Genomic DNA, 14,623 nt, shown 5'->3' on the forward strand with positions numbered 1-14,623 from the left:
CTGTATGGAGCTCTTCATAAACTTCATCTTGAAAATTATTGATGGAGAAAAAATGCACAAGTGGTAGGCCTTAGTGAGGAGATCTCAGGTGCTAAACCGAACACTTTTACCACAGAAATGTTCTTCATTCTAGATGATGGCCGCCCGGAACTTCATGTTGACAGTGCTCAAACAACAGTGACAGACTATACAGTGAAGGACGGTGTTTCTGTCCTAGACCATAATTGAGAGGGCTTTATAGAGATGAGACTCCTGGATGCTGCGGCATCTATATTGTCATAATTGGAGTTGAACCATCCGTTACTGAAGATATGGGAAGAGAAGGGGAGACATTTTACATGTTCTTTGGTCGTGTCCTTGTGGAGGCCCTTACTGGACTGCAGTGTATGAGGAAATTAAATATCTTCTTGTGGGTATAGCCTTCCTCTCACTGGGTCAGTGGGGATGTTGAATGACTTTTCAGGTATCTTGGCAATAACCCCTTTCCAGAGGAGATGATTTGCCATGGCTTTGACATTGGTTACGATATGTATCCTGAGACGATGGAAATCCCTGAGACCGCCTATCAGAGATGACGGGTTCAGGAAACTGATCATTAAATCTGTTAATGAATGGCTCATTTACAAGATCAGTGATCAATTACTCGCCCTTTCAAAACGTTGCAATCATTTTATATCCCAGGGATCTCATATGGATCTTGGGAAACACCCTTTATAACGCAGTCATTACATCGCACTACACTTACAACGTAGGCATTACAACGCATACCATTACAACGCATAGTACCCCTGCACTATCAAACATTTACCCTACTGTTGCTCCCCCTGGAATTAGAATAGTAATTTTTACATTACACTATCCAACACTTACCCTACTGTTGCACCTCCTGGAGTTAGAATAGTAATTTTTACCCCTATACTATCCAATACTTACCTTAAATACAATGTAATGGTATGTGTTGTAATTGTATGCATTGTAAAGGTAGTATGTGTTGTAATGGAATGTGTTTTAAAGATAGTCTTTTAAAATGCGATGTAGTGTCATGCGATGTAATGGAATGTGTTGTAGTGGATGTTGCGATGTTAAAACTGCATTGTTTGTGCATGCGCTGTAAATGTATGCGTTGTAACGTCTTACATTCATGGATCTCTTTGTCCATAGATGGCTTTGATTGTCTGGAAGTATAAAGGCTTGTGGGCGTGGACGCATCAGGAGGAAGTGGATAGCCTGACTCTTTGCGGCACAGCCTGGGGCGGTATTCCTGTTTTGGACTTAACCAGTTTGGTGGCAAAGATGGGACACAGTCCCCTATTGTGGCAAAGAAAGAGACACAGTGGAAAGAGTAAGCAGTCTGACATAACGGCACCTCTCTCTTATTGAGATCCTGCAGGAGCCCTGTATGGTCACACTGGGTCCTTCCTGACGATCCCATTGAACACGTTTTGGCTCAGACTCCTCCCCCCCTTTAGATGACAAGGTTAACTACATAAAGGGCTCTGGCAGGGACTATTAAGCTAAAACAAATGGAGCATTAGAAAGGGGAAATTGCAGCTCTACTGCATAGTCAGATAAAAGGAGGCAAGTGTGTTATGCCTAAGGGATTGCATATTGTATCTTCCAAAGCACCGACTAGCACTCTTGGAAACGCAGAGTCCCCTGATAAGGTGTAAGGGTGTGTCTGGCTTGGATGATAGCATTGTGACTTTATGGAAAATAGCTCTCCTATGAGCAGAGTAGTTATCTGCCACCCAGGCTATTGTCCATCCAAGATATTAATTGGTATTTACAGAGCCATTAGTGATGACAGTGGGCTGTGGACTCCAGGGATACTGGGTGTGAGTCTTTCCCCTCTTTTGGAATGCATAGAGTCCCTTTCCAAGTCCCTAACTTGGCTTTGACTATGGGGGTGAATCTACATTTTAACTCTAAAAGCCTTGGAGGCCGCAGCCAAAATCCCAGAGACAGGTTTTGCTTTCAGACACAGTTGCAGGGGACTTGAAAAGGACTGGTCCACCCCCCCTTGGATAGCTTGGAAATAACAGAAATTAAGCTGGGTATCTTGGTGCTTGTTCGCTCTCCCATAAAGTCTGAATTGGATTGATATGAGACAGCACTTTGGAAATGACGACAGAGATGAAGCTAGCATTATACCAATCAAGATTAGATGAGGAAGCCTGAAGGTTGCATTAGATGGAGATTCAGTTCGACACCTTGAGCAGGGACCAGTAATGAGGAAAGGAACTATGGAATACCCAAAGGAATTTGGTGGATACAGACGAACGGAGCAGACACAATAATGTATGCTTCTTAGGATTGCTGGGATATGTAGATCAGGCAGATATAAGCCTAGAAAAATCATAACCTGCAGGTCTAGTAACTTGAATACTCTACTCGATCTAATTGTAATGTACTAGACCCATTCACTGGTCTCAATATCTCATCCCAGGCAAACATTTTATTTTGCAGAGCCACCTTTTTCTTCATTATCACATATGAGAGCACCTTCTAATATGTGAGTTCAGCATTACTGCTGCACAAAATACATGTTTGGTTTGATTTAATATACTAAAGGTTTGCTTCATGCATTATAAGAATCCAGCCCACATATAATTTATACACGACCCTTAACTTGCCTCTTGGTTCACTAATAGCATTGGCTTTAGGGCAGGGGCCGGAATGTTTCCTAGTTTATCTTTAAAAACTAATTTTTAATAAATATATTACTAAAGCATGAGGTGGTAGTTTACTGTCATTTACAGACAGCACAGTGTCCATTGAAATGGCCATCAACTTTCCCACTAACATGCAGTTTTACTTATAAAGAATAGGTAGTATAAACATTTATCTGTGGAAATTGGGGTCAGCAAACATATTTATCATTTACACATTACCAAGTAAAGTTTTCTGATTTGTTTTCATCCGATTAAAAAAAATATTCATTACACAGAATTACAAAACAAGGGCTTTCATAACTACTGGAATTTATTTTGAAATGTTTGTAAAGTTCACTTTTTAGCTGTTTAAATGTATGTTAGAAAAAAACATGACATCCTCCAGCCTTTTGTTTCACACTTTTTGTACAGCACATTAGTCATATAACTCACTTTACCAAATCCTCGAAATTGGCAGTCAGAGAAATAAAAGTACAGTATTTTCCGGCGTATAAGACGACTGGGCGTATAAGACAACCCCCTACTTTTCTTGTTAAAATGTAGGGTTTGGACTATACTCGCGGTATAAGACTACCCCTCTTCCAACGCACACCTGTTATCAGAGTGCGCCCGCGCAGGCCTGGCAGCGGCCGATGTGCGCTATTCATTATGGCACCGGAGTGACTGGGCGGTGATTAGCTGTGATAACTTTGCCTACATTCTGGGGTGTAATTCAGACTGCGCTCAGGTGCAGCGGTGGAACTGGGGTATAGTAATTCATTACGGCGCCTGTCCCTGAAGGTACAGCACGCCCTATACCAGCATATTTATTTAGGTACGGTATTTATTTACCGTTATTTATTTTACAGTATGCGTTTTTATATAGCGCAGACTTTACCTGAAGGTGTCAGAGCCTTTAATCAGAGCGGCATTGATCAGTGCGGCAGCGACTGTTATCAGAGTGCGCCCGCGCGGGCCTGGCAGTGGCCGATCTGCTCGTCCCCCAACCAGGGAGCCAAGACTCCAGTGCCTGCTCTGCAGTGCTCCACTTCGCAGCCAAAGCCACCCAGGAGGGGCCGCCAACCTTTTACTGCGTTTGCCCAGGACTATGGGCTGTGCATAACTTTGCTTCTGCAAATCACAGCACTAATTGCCAGTGTCCCCCACAGTCTCAGAAGCACCATGGGCGTCACTCAGCACACCAAGTCCGCTTCACTTTTCTCACCGCTTATGGCGCAGCAGTCCAGAGCACTGTAGTACATGCTGCAGGGGCCGCCTTCAGTAGCAACTGACCCCTGCCATCGATCTATGGGTGCAGCTCCTCACAAAGTTAAGTTGCATGAGACAACACCCGGCGTATAAGACGACCCCGACTTTCAAGAAGATTTTCACTGGTTAAAAAGTCGTTTTATACGCCGGAAAATATGGTAATTGTAGATGCAAATTGACTTTTGACCTCTGTCGCTGAAAACACAGAATACATGTGACAAGATAAAAACAAGATATAAAGGAATCCGTAATGCTTCTTCACTTTGTGAGTAAACAGAACCACGGTTGAAAGCCAGGTCATTAAAAGGGGCGAGTAGGCCCTAAGTATAGCTCACTGACTTGCAATAGCGAACTGGCCAGTAGAATTGTCAAGGCCCAGATATGCTGATATTTCTGGCAGTGTTCGTATGGGAGTTACTGCGGTGTGAGTTCTCAACACCGCTAGAGTTCCTGAGGGCCCACAGAAAACATCCTTGATGCTCCTGGAAAGAAGATTCCACACAACCTACCACTGCACACTTTATGCGCTATTAGTAGGTGAGAGAGTTCATCTTGATGGCAAAGAAACATACTGACCAATTTCTGTATCTAAATCATGATATCTTCAGTTCAGCAAAGTTTTCACAAGAGAGACCGCTGTAAAACCTAGGAATTTTTTAGCATTATGATTTTATCTTCAAAAGTGGGATATCAGACATAAATTGCTTGAACCAATATGAGTTATAGTTCATGGTAAAATCAGAGAATTAAGTGAAACCAAAAAGCTTGAAAAATGTTTTTGCTGCTACACACGACATGGGCAGAACACCATCATACGAAAGAAGCTTATCCTGGACTGGACAAGAAAGAAAATGTGACTGATGGTGGTACACTGACCCATTAACAAGATAGGCTTAGCTTGATTATAAGGTAACTGGCAGAGAATGAGAGATCTGGGGATGTGAAGAAGAAGGACAACATAAGTTGAGATCTCCCTTAAAAACTAGACATTTTTGACAGGGTAGAATGGCAGTATTTGTTTGCAGTGTTGGCTAAGTTGGGCTTTGGGCGTGAGTTTATCAGTTGGGTAAGACTGCTATATGTTGAACCCCTGGTTAGAGTGGTGGTTAATAACTGTAGGTCCAGTGATTTCTCCCTGAAGATAGGCACGATGCAGGGATGCCTGTTGTCCCCGTTGCTTTTTGCGCTTGCTATGGAACCCCTAGCAGCCTGGGTCCGATGGGACGGGTCGATACGGGGTCTACGGTGGACGCCTGAATGGGAAGATAAGATATCACTTTATGCGGATGATGTTTTGCTCTATCTCACTAATCCCAGACACTCCCTGAGCAACTTCTTGGATGTCCTGGATATCTTCGTCAGGTACTCGGGTTTGGCCATAAATTGGACAAAGTCAGTTCTCTTTGTCCTAGTGGGAGATCCGCCAGTGGTCCCGCGATCGTGTCCAATCCAGATAGAGATGATAGGTTTCAAGTACTTGGGTATATATATCACGCTGGATCCACGGCTGCGATATACCAACAATCTTGCTCTCCCATTGGACAGATGCAGGAAAGATGTGGAGCGTTGGAAGGCTCTTCCGCTATCCTTGCTCGGGTGAGCTGCTCTTTTCAAAATGATGGCCCTGCCCCAGTTTTTATATGTCTTGCAGAACTCGATGGACTCTGTGCTGGCCTCTTATTTTAAGGAGATAGAAACTCTCCAGAGGCAGCTCCTATGGGACGGTAGGCCCCGAATCGCGTTTGTTAAGTTAACTCTCCCATGGTACGACGGCGGGATTGGTCTCCCAGACTTGCGGAGATACTATTGGGCTTCACAATTGGCTGCAGTGAACGATATTGTTTATGGCCCCCCCCGGGGAACCCGGGATTTGCCATGGACCGAGGTCAGGCACCGGGAGGAATGATAGACAAAGCACTATATGCCAAATCGGGGAAGTTTGCATTAACTGGCCCGACTACGCATGTGGTACAAGTGTGGCATGTGGCTAACAGATGTCTAGGGTGGGAAGGTAGACTTACATTGGCTACCCCCCTGTTGAATTCAGAGAAGCTGGGTAGCCTATGGAAAACTAAGGGGTTTGATAAATGGGACACTATTGGTATCACTCACATAAAGGATGTTTGGGGGAAAGATGCGAGGCTTACATTCGAGTCTCTTCAAAAAACATATAGCCTACATAATAATGAGCGGTTTCGGTATTTGCAGGTGAGGCACACCCTTGCTGCACATATACCTAAAGGCTCAGTTCTCCGAGAGTCGTCTCCCCTTGAAGATCGCGTGCTTGACGGACATATTCCCAAGAAGAATGTTATTCTAGAGAAATCGGGTTGGGCAAGGGCGTGCCCCAGGGCTCATCCTTGAGCCCCACCCTATCTAATCTATAAGTCTCCCCGGTGGCACCTATTGTTAAAAGCCATGGTCTGCGCATAGTGTCCTATGCTGACGACACGCAGTTGTTCATCTCCCTTTCACGCGCGCCCGGTCTTGCGGTGGACAAATTCAGAGCTTGCATGCAAGAACTAGCAACCTGGATGTCCACCAACTGTCTCAAGCTAAATGGCAGCAAGACCGAGGTGCTCTTGGTGGGGGGGAGCCCATCTGTCTGGTCGTCGGGATGGTGGCCTTCATGCTTAGGCGAGGTTCCAACACCCTGTCTAGAAGCCAGGAACCTCGGAGTTTGGCTTGACCCGGACCTGTCCTTTGGACCTCAGATAGGCAGCGTGGTGGGTGTCTGCTTCAGCGTCCTAAAAAGTCTGCGGAAGGTTTTAGATCTCCTTCCTACGTCAGCCCGTAGGATGCTGGTGCATGCCCTCGTCACATCGCGCCTGGACTACGGCAATCTGCTGTACCTAGGAGACACCAGTAAGGTAATAAACCGCCTCCAGGTGTTGCAGAATGCGGCAGCCCGCCTGATTCTGAAATTTCCCAAGAGATCTGCTTCCAAAGCAGCCCTTCAGACCCTTCACTGGCTCCCAGTAAGGAGCAGGGTCGAGTTTAAGGCCCTTTGTACTTGCCATCGTATCCATACTGGGAAGGCACCAGCACTGCTTCAGAGTCTGCTCACCCGATACGCGCCCACGCGCGCCCTGCGCTCCTCCTATGGAGGCCTAGTAAAGGTCCCCAGGATAAGAAAGGCTCGCATGGGAGGTAGATCTTTCCGTTACCTGGCGGCGAAAAGCTGGAATGCCTTACCTCTGGACCTTCGCCTGGAGCCATCTAAACTTGGCTTCAGGAAGAAGCTAAAATCCCACCTCTACACACGTTAAACCGAGCAGACCCTGCGGCCCAGCTTTGCTTACTCCACTTGCCATAGCGCGGGGAAACGCCATCTGAGCGTAACCAGGCGCTTTACAAAACTCCCATAATAATAAAGACTATCTCTTTGATATATAGGAAGCTGGTCAACAACATGGAGAATCCCTTGGGGTGCATTAGAGCCCAGTGGTGTATGGACGGGTTGGAGCTGGATGATGAAGACTGGGTGGAAGCGGTTTCCTCTCCTAAGGTTGTTGCGATTCAGATGAGGCTCCGACTTGTACAATTGAAGATACTACACAGGTCTTATATCACAGGGCCCGATTGGCTCGAATTAGACAGGGAGAGAGTGGTGAGTGCAGGAGAGAGTGTGGAGAATCCGGCACCCTGATTCATATTTTATGGCATTGTTTGGTGATACAGACTTTCTGGATAAAGATTCACGATGTGTTGAGAGAGGTTTTGGGGGGCGGAGATATTACCGGAAGCCCGACGGTGTCTGTTGAATGTGCGGGACCTACGGATCTGAATGTGTATCAGAAGCAGTGGGTCACTCTCGCATATATGGTGGCTAAGCGGAACATCGCCTGGCTCTGGGGAGCTAGCCAACCGTCCAGAATCGCTCAGTGGGCGGAAGACCTTCACTGGTGCATGTTCAGGCAAAAGTCGGTGTTCATAGCCAGGGGATGCCCGAGGAAATGGGAGAAGGTGTGGGGAGCATGGAATACTCACCGGCTGTGTTCCCACGAAGCCGCGCGCCTGCGCGCCTGCTCAGCTCCGTGCCCCGGAGCGCGCACTGCTGTGTCTGTGGCACGCACACATCACCAAAAGCATTCGCGCTGCCGCTGCATTTAGCAAGTGCTTCCTCTTGCTAAATGCCTTTTGTTTTCTAGAGTGCGGCTGCGGGAGCACAAATCTGCCCGCAGACACGCTTTAGAAAACAAAAGAAATGCAGCACCAAACACAGCGTGTGATTTTAGAATCACTTAAAAGCCCACGCTGTGTTTCTAAGCTTACACCACAATCGTCAGGGCATGAATAGGGAGCAGTTAGGTAGTGCACACAAACTCATGAATCCCCAGAAAGGATAGTACCCAGTTCCCCGGTGCTCCTATTTATTACCTATTAAATGGTAATTTGTCAACTTCACTACTCGCTGACAGTGCTTTGTCCCGCATGTACACAGGGCGAAGTCAGCAACACACAATAAAATACATGTGTACAATGGCACACAATGTAATTTTTTTTTAAAACACTACCTGGACCATTTCTGTATTACACCCCAGGTATGTTGGGAAGAGTTTTGTGAAGATCTGCATGTTAAAATTAGTTCATTTTATGTTCACTTTCTGCACGAAAGAGTAGTGGATTTAGCGCTCGGAATTCAGATTGGCGCTGCGACGTGCGAGGTAACTAACACTAGCGCTGCAGGGCTAAAGTGCATAACCGGGAGACTTTCTGGTGAAAGCACGTAACTGTCTAAGAGAAAATTAAACTGTGTATCTGTAGACTTTGCCCTCTGACCCAGAGCAGAGAGCTATATAAACCTTGTGATTATCAATAGCCTACCATTAAATCTGGACCCGAACCTAGTAGGCAGACAATAATTTTCCAGCGGCAGGAGGATGTGGTCCCCACACACACCACCCAGTGGTGCCGAGCTCAAGGGGGATGTCTGTACAAGTTGGAGTAGAGTGAGAGGAGGACCCCATAGCAGCGCTGACTGAGGACTGTGTCACTGTCCCATGCTCAGTAACGGCAAAGAAGAACTGCGGCCAAACAAAATAGAAAAATCCGTAAGATGGAAGGAAGAAAGTGCACTGTGAGAGGGAAAAAGAAGGTGATGAATGGCACCGGGTATTGAGAAAAGGCAGACCCGCAAGGAATGTAGAGGATGGGGAGACAGATAAGAGGCAAAAAGCAGTGATGGATAGAGGTTCGGGAGAAAACGGCAGGGTACGTAGATGTGGTGACATAACAAGCATAAGGATAAATCAACTGGGCGCAGAAATGACCATACAGGGCATAAAAGCAACCAGCACCCTAAAGAAAGAAACCATGCAAGAGCGATCATCTTACATAGCGCCACTATGTACAGTGCCCAAGAGACACAGAGCCAGTAATCAGCTCCGTGCTATCATGACCCATTCAGCACCTATACTCCAAAACATTGATCTACCAGCCCAGGCCACGATCATCACCTGTACAAAGGATAGCTGGAAGGATCAGCTCTGAAAATGTCTTTGGCAGATCCACATTTATTAACTGGGACACTGAATACATTAGACTTTGTAGATGAAGTGCTGCAATTATATTTTTCAGTATTTAAGGTAATGAGGGGGCTAAGGAGAGCCCCATGTCAAACCTGTGTCCGCTATCCATTATAACTCTATCTTACAACTGCCCCAAGTGCACCTCTTTTCCTTCCAAAGCAGGGGGTGCAAATAGTAACTGTAAATGGAGAACGGGAATGGGGTAAATGGGAGAAAGATAAGATTATGAGTGAAATGGAAGGGCATGTGCGTAAATGGTGCATGCTTTATATGCCTTTGAGAATGGGAGAGTGTAAAAGGATCTATGCAGATGGAAGACCGAAAGATGGAGTCTGTGGGGATGGGAGAGAAGTAGTGATGGGGACTGTGGTGACACAGTGCGTGCGTCGAAAAGGGAGCAATAGGGACTTTTAGGATGGAGAGAGAGAAAGTATGTGAGGAAGAGAAGAAGTGGAAGGGTCTGTGAGGCTGGGGAAGGTTGTAATACGAGGATAGGAGAGAGCAGGGAGACTGTGGGGTTTGGAGAGTAGGGGCCAGATGTAGGTAAATCCGATTTACCGACTTTTAAATACCGAGTCATACCGATTCGGTATTTAAAAGTCGGTAAATTGGAAGGAGGCAGATGTAGGTAAAAAATTACCGAATCTGTAAGTGTCGGTATTTACAGATTCTGTAAATACCGATTCTGTATTTCCCATTGATTCCTATGGGCCTTGAAGCCCATAGGAATCAATGTGAAATACAGATTCAGTATTTATAGAATCGGTAAATACCGAATCCTGCAAGGGTGCAGGGGGTGTCACTTTGACACCCTCTAGCACCCCAATTCTGGACTTGTGTGCAATGTGGCACACAGACATGCCCTAAGGGCATGTCTGTGTGTCACAGTGCACAGGTGTGCATGCACAGATGTGCATGCACACCTGAATTCGGTATTTTACCACCCAATAGGATTGGGTGGTAAAATACCGATTTTTAAGGGCCTGTGGCACTCTTAGGAGTGCCACCTACATATGGTTTTTCCGAATCGGTAAATATACCGATTCGGTATTTTACCGATTCTGTAAATTTACCGATTCGGTAACTTTACAGAATCGGTAAAATATAGGCCCCCTACATCTGGAAACCCTAGTACCGGCCGGTATCGGCCGAATTCGGCCGTTACCGACCGGTATTAGGGCTCCTACATCTGGCCCTAGGTGAGGTAAAGGGGGTGAACTTGGGAATGGATTTTGATGGCCAGAAATCACTTGGTAAGCATGGTAAATGAGCACTCCAAAATATTAAACAAGAACACAGCAGCAGTGGGGCATGTCTGCTACCACTGGTGTAAAAGGTGCGGAGGCACCAGGGTCCATCAGTATGAGGGGGTTTAGTTTTACGTCCTACCACTTTCAAATTCGACCAGCGACCACTGGGGGGGGCCTCCATCATGGACTATCCCTGGCAGTGCTATCATGGGCAAACAAATGCCCCCAAGAAGGAGATCACAACAACAGGGCCCCCATATACAGTCTCTGAACTCCTGGGGGGAACAGCACTGATCTGGGAGAGACCACGCTGGGACCCCCCCCATCCGCTAGGTGCCCCAACGCAGATTCCCACCAGCGTGCAGTGCAGCTGCCAACAGTAGAATGGCTCAAATGGTTAGAGCGGCAGACCTTGATGCAGAACTCAGGCCCGGGACCAGGGTTCGATTCCTGCCTCGGCGGGTCTCGGGCTCATAAATTCCTCTGACCTGATATTCTCGCCTTAGCGCCTATTTCTAATCATGGGCCCCACGCTGCAACTCTGGGCAATAGCTTGCTTAATCTCCACAACGGCCCCCAACAGCGCTGGGGATGCCTGGTTTCACCATGGGGGTGTCCAGGAGTGGACACTTCACAAGGAAAGCCAGGAAGGGTTCCTCAGCGCCCATCATGAGCTGAAATCATTATGAAAACTTGAACAAATGCACACAATCACCCAGCAGCCTAGCTCTATTAAGAAAAGGAATGCAGCAACATAGCTGCTAAGGTTTCAAATTGCTATGTGGGACGGTTTTAAACCTGCCTTAACACCGTTCACATCGATCTGTATGTGCGGAAACCCACAGTCTTTTCACTTTTTTCAGCAAAAGTTTGGAGTGATATTGAGCGCTGCACCCACACGCGCGCATGCTTACTGGCGCACACAGCCTTGGTTGCAGCGCACATAGACCTTACACTGCCGCACACAGAGGTAAAAAATTAGAGGGAACATTGCTCACCGGGGAGAGATTTGTGAACCGCCGCTGCTGAGTTTGGGATTGGAAGCTCAGGAATCCCATATGATCCTAGCATTGTATAACATTGCTTGAGATTCTGTATCTGGCTGAAATGACCTGTGTGTATTAGAATGTATGAGATCACCTGATGTTTTTTCTTTTTTCTTTTTGTATTGTCTTTGTTCATTAATAAAAAGAGTTTAAAAAAATAGACATTTCATATAGAGGTTGCATGTTGGAGTTGAAGAAGGATGGGAGGCATTGGAGTGGGTGTACGAGGTGTCCATTTGATCTGCTAGCACTTCAGTTAGAGAGGGGTGTCTTTGGCTTCTGTGTTTGCAACAAGTCCTTAGCAGCTTGGATGATGTCGCTTTGGCAGGTGTCCCAGCTAAGGGGTCTAGTGCTGTGGGCCTTTGATTTACATGGAACATGACATTGTTTTGGGGAGATAGTGCATCAAACATATTTTTAGGGAGTGGAGCAAGGCTCAGGCTTAAAATCGTCAAACTTTTTACAGCTCCTTATTAGGATGGGCTGTGATTACCTCACTTGTACTCTTATTACTTGGCTTATAGACCGCCACAGTTCCATGGACTCTTCCATCTGCGGGTCTAGACTCCTGAATCACTGACAATAGAAAAATACCTTGCCTCAGTAGTGGATGAGTTTGAGACCCCGTGTGGGGATATTGGAAGTTCAGATGGAGTTCACAACCCCATTTGCACCTCCACTAGATAATGTTGCTGTGCAGTGCACAGGCTACTCAAAATACACCTGTAATTGCACACTAACGCACCTTTATGGAGAAATGCTAAACTTAGGTAGGAGGCACGGCATTCTTTTGGGGGATTTGGTCCATTCACCTGTCCATTTCTGCCTGCATTAATGCACCAGTGTTACAGGTCTTGTCAAATTGTCCTAAACTAAGTGAAACCCCTAAACGTCCTAGAGAGAAGATGAAGCAAATTCCCATCATTTAACACCTAACCAAAATGGCCCGTAATTCCTATCTAGACTTTTCTTGCTCTGAGCCCATTGCTCCAGGCAAACACATCTGTACCATTCCTGTTCTCCATTTAGGGAGTAATTTTCTCTAATCAATGGAAACTAAACAAAGTAATCTTTTCAATGATCTAATTTGCTGATGCCCACATCCGGGAGTTGCATTAAGCTCTCTTTTTGTACAACATTAACCACTTGCTACTGCAGATTACCCTGCTGTACTGATTCCTAGTGCAGAAAAAAAAGAAATTAGTACAGAATTACGTTTGACCCAACCTAAAAAGTGTGCACTGAGCCATGAGACTTGCACAGAAGTGGCCCCAGGTGTTCCATACGCCATGCACATTCAAATATCCACCTCTTTGCTGAAACTCCAAACAGATATCAGTATTGAACTATTAAAGTATACTGAAAAAGGTTCCGTATTTTACCTCTAATCTCTTCTAATGAGTTCTGATAATGCCAATTTATAAGCATAGTAGCCATGCTGAAAATCGAATTTCTGATACTTTTTAAATTCAATGATTAGAATCCATTTGAAAAGTGACAATACTGTCTGATTACCAATATGGTAGTACTGCTGTGAGGTAATACCCCATAAAAGTGAAGCAGTCCTGCTCAGAAGGTTTATATTTGTCCCATTGAAATAACAGAATCATGTTTAGAAGATCTGAAACTCTTGATAGAGCGCTTACAGCTTACAGCTCTCTAAATTGTATGGGTGCATTATACTCATGGTTTAAATGGTTTAAACAATCACATGTATTATATCCTTTGCAGTGTTTCACGATTATGAAAGATGCCTTATTCACAGTTATAATAGTATCACAAGGTCTTGTGCACATTTAAATAGGACTTTGTATGTATTAAAGAAACCTAGAATTCCTGTATGTATAATTTGAAGGACGAAATATTATTCATGCAATGTAATTCGTGTTTAGTTTAAGTTGCCTGAATTGTAGGCCCAAACTGCAAGATGTTTTGAGTTTCATTTCTCCTTGGATTGTTCAAGAATTAATTAAATGAATCCTTTTTGTGTTCGAAGACAGTATGTTCTCATCCTACTGCAGGTGCAGGAATTCGACCTCGTTATTCTTAGATTTAAGGAGATACCCAGAATGTCTTTGAAGAAGGCTCGAAGGCAAAAAAGGGAGGACGCCTTTCGTGTTTGGCCTATCGGCAACCCAAGGCCACTGAACATTGAATAGTTTTAATTAGAATTTCTGCGGAAAACTACCGAACATGTTGCAAATGGAAAAGTTTATCTTATGACTTACTGTGGGTTGAACATTGCCTTTTTGTAGGATGTGCAGGGACAGATTCGAGAGTCTTCTGCTTATTTTCGGAGGAGAAGGAACATCCTAGAACGAGCTCCATAGCTTTAAGCTATCAGACCCATTTGACATGAGTACTTCTTAGGAAGTCAACACGTGCTGACACCTTTGGGATAGACTCGGGGAAATAGGTAGGATTTCCATGTAGAGCAGTGTAGGGAAAGATAATTTTCTTTTCTTCTGTAATGAAAAGAAATTGGACTCAGCTTCTATTCTTTGTTGGAGTTTACCATATTATACCTTTTGTGCTTAATGAATTATCTGCATAGATTTGGCTCTGTATTGAATTTTATATATCTGTATACTCTGATATTGTGGGGTGTTTATATTCAATTATTTTTGACCTTATAATAAATCCACAAGCATGATTAACTTGAAAGTATAACCTTGCATTGTTTTGCTCCCCTCAAACACTTTTAGGGGCTATAAAAAGACCATCTGATTTGACTTTAGGAGGGAAGACAAGGATTATAATTTAGCGTAATCAAATGGTAGCAGAGGACGGTTTAATTGTCTGATGTCTTGCAAAGTTGGAATGCAAGTTGAGTGAGTGTGGGTTTATCGGTTTACTGGTCCGGGCACGTGCGGATC

The sequence above is a fragment of the Lissotriton vulgaris genome, chromosome 9 (assembly GCF_964263255.1).
Source record: "Lissotriton vulgaris chromosome 9, aLisVul1.2, whole genome shotgun sequence".
Lineage (NCBI taxonomy): Eukaryota > Metazoa > Chordata > Amphibia > Caudata > Salamandridae > Lissotriton > Lissotriton vulgaris.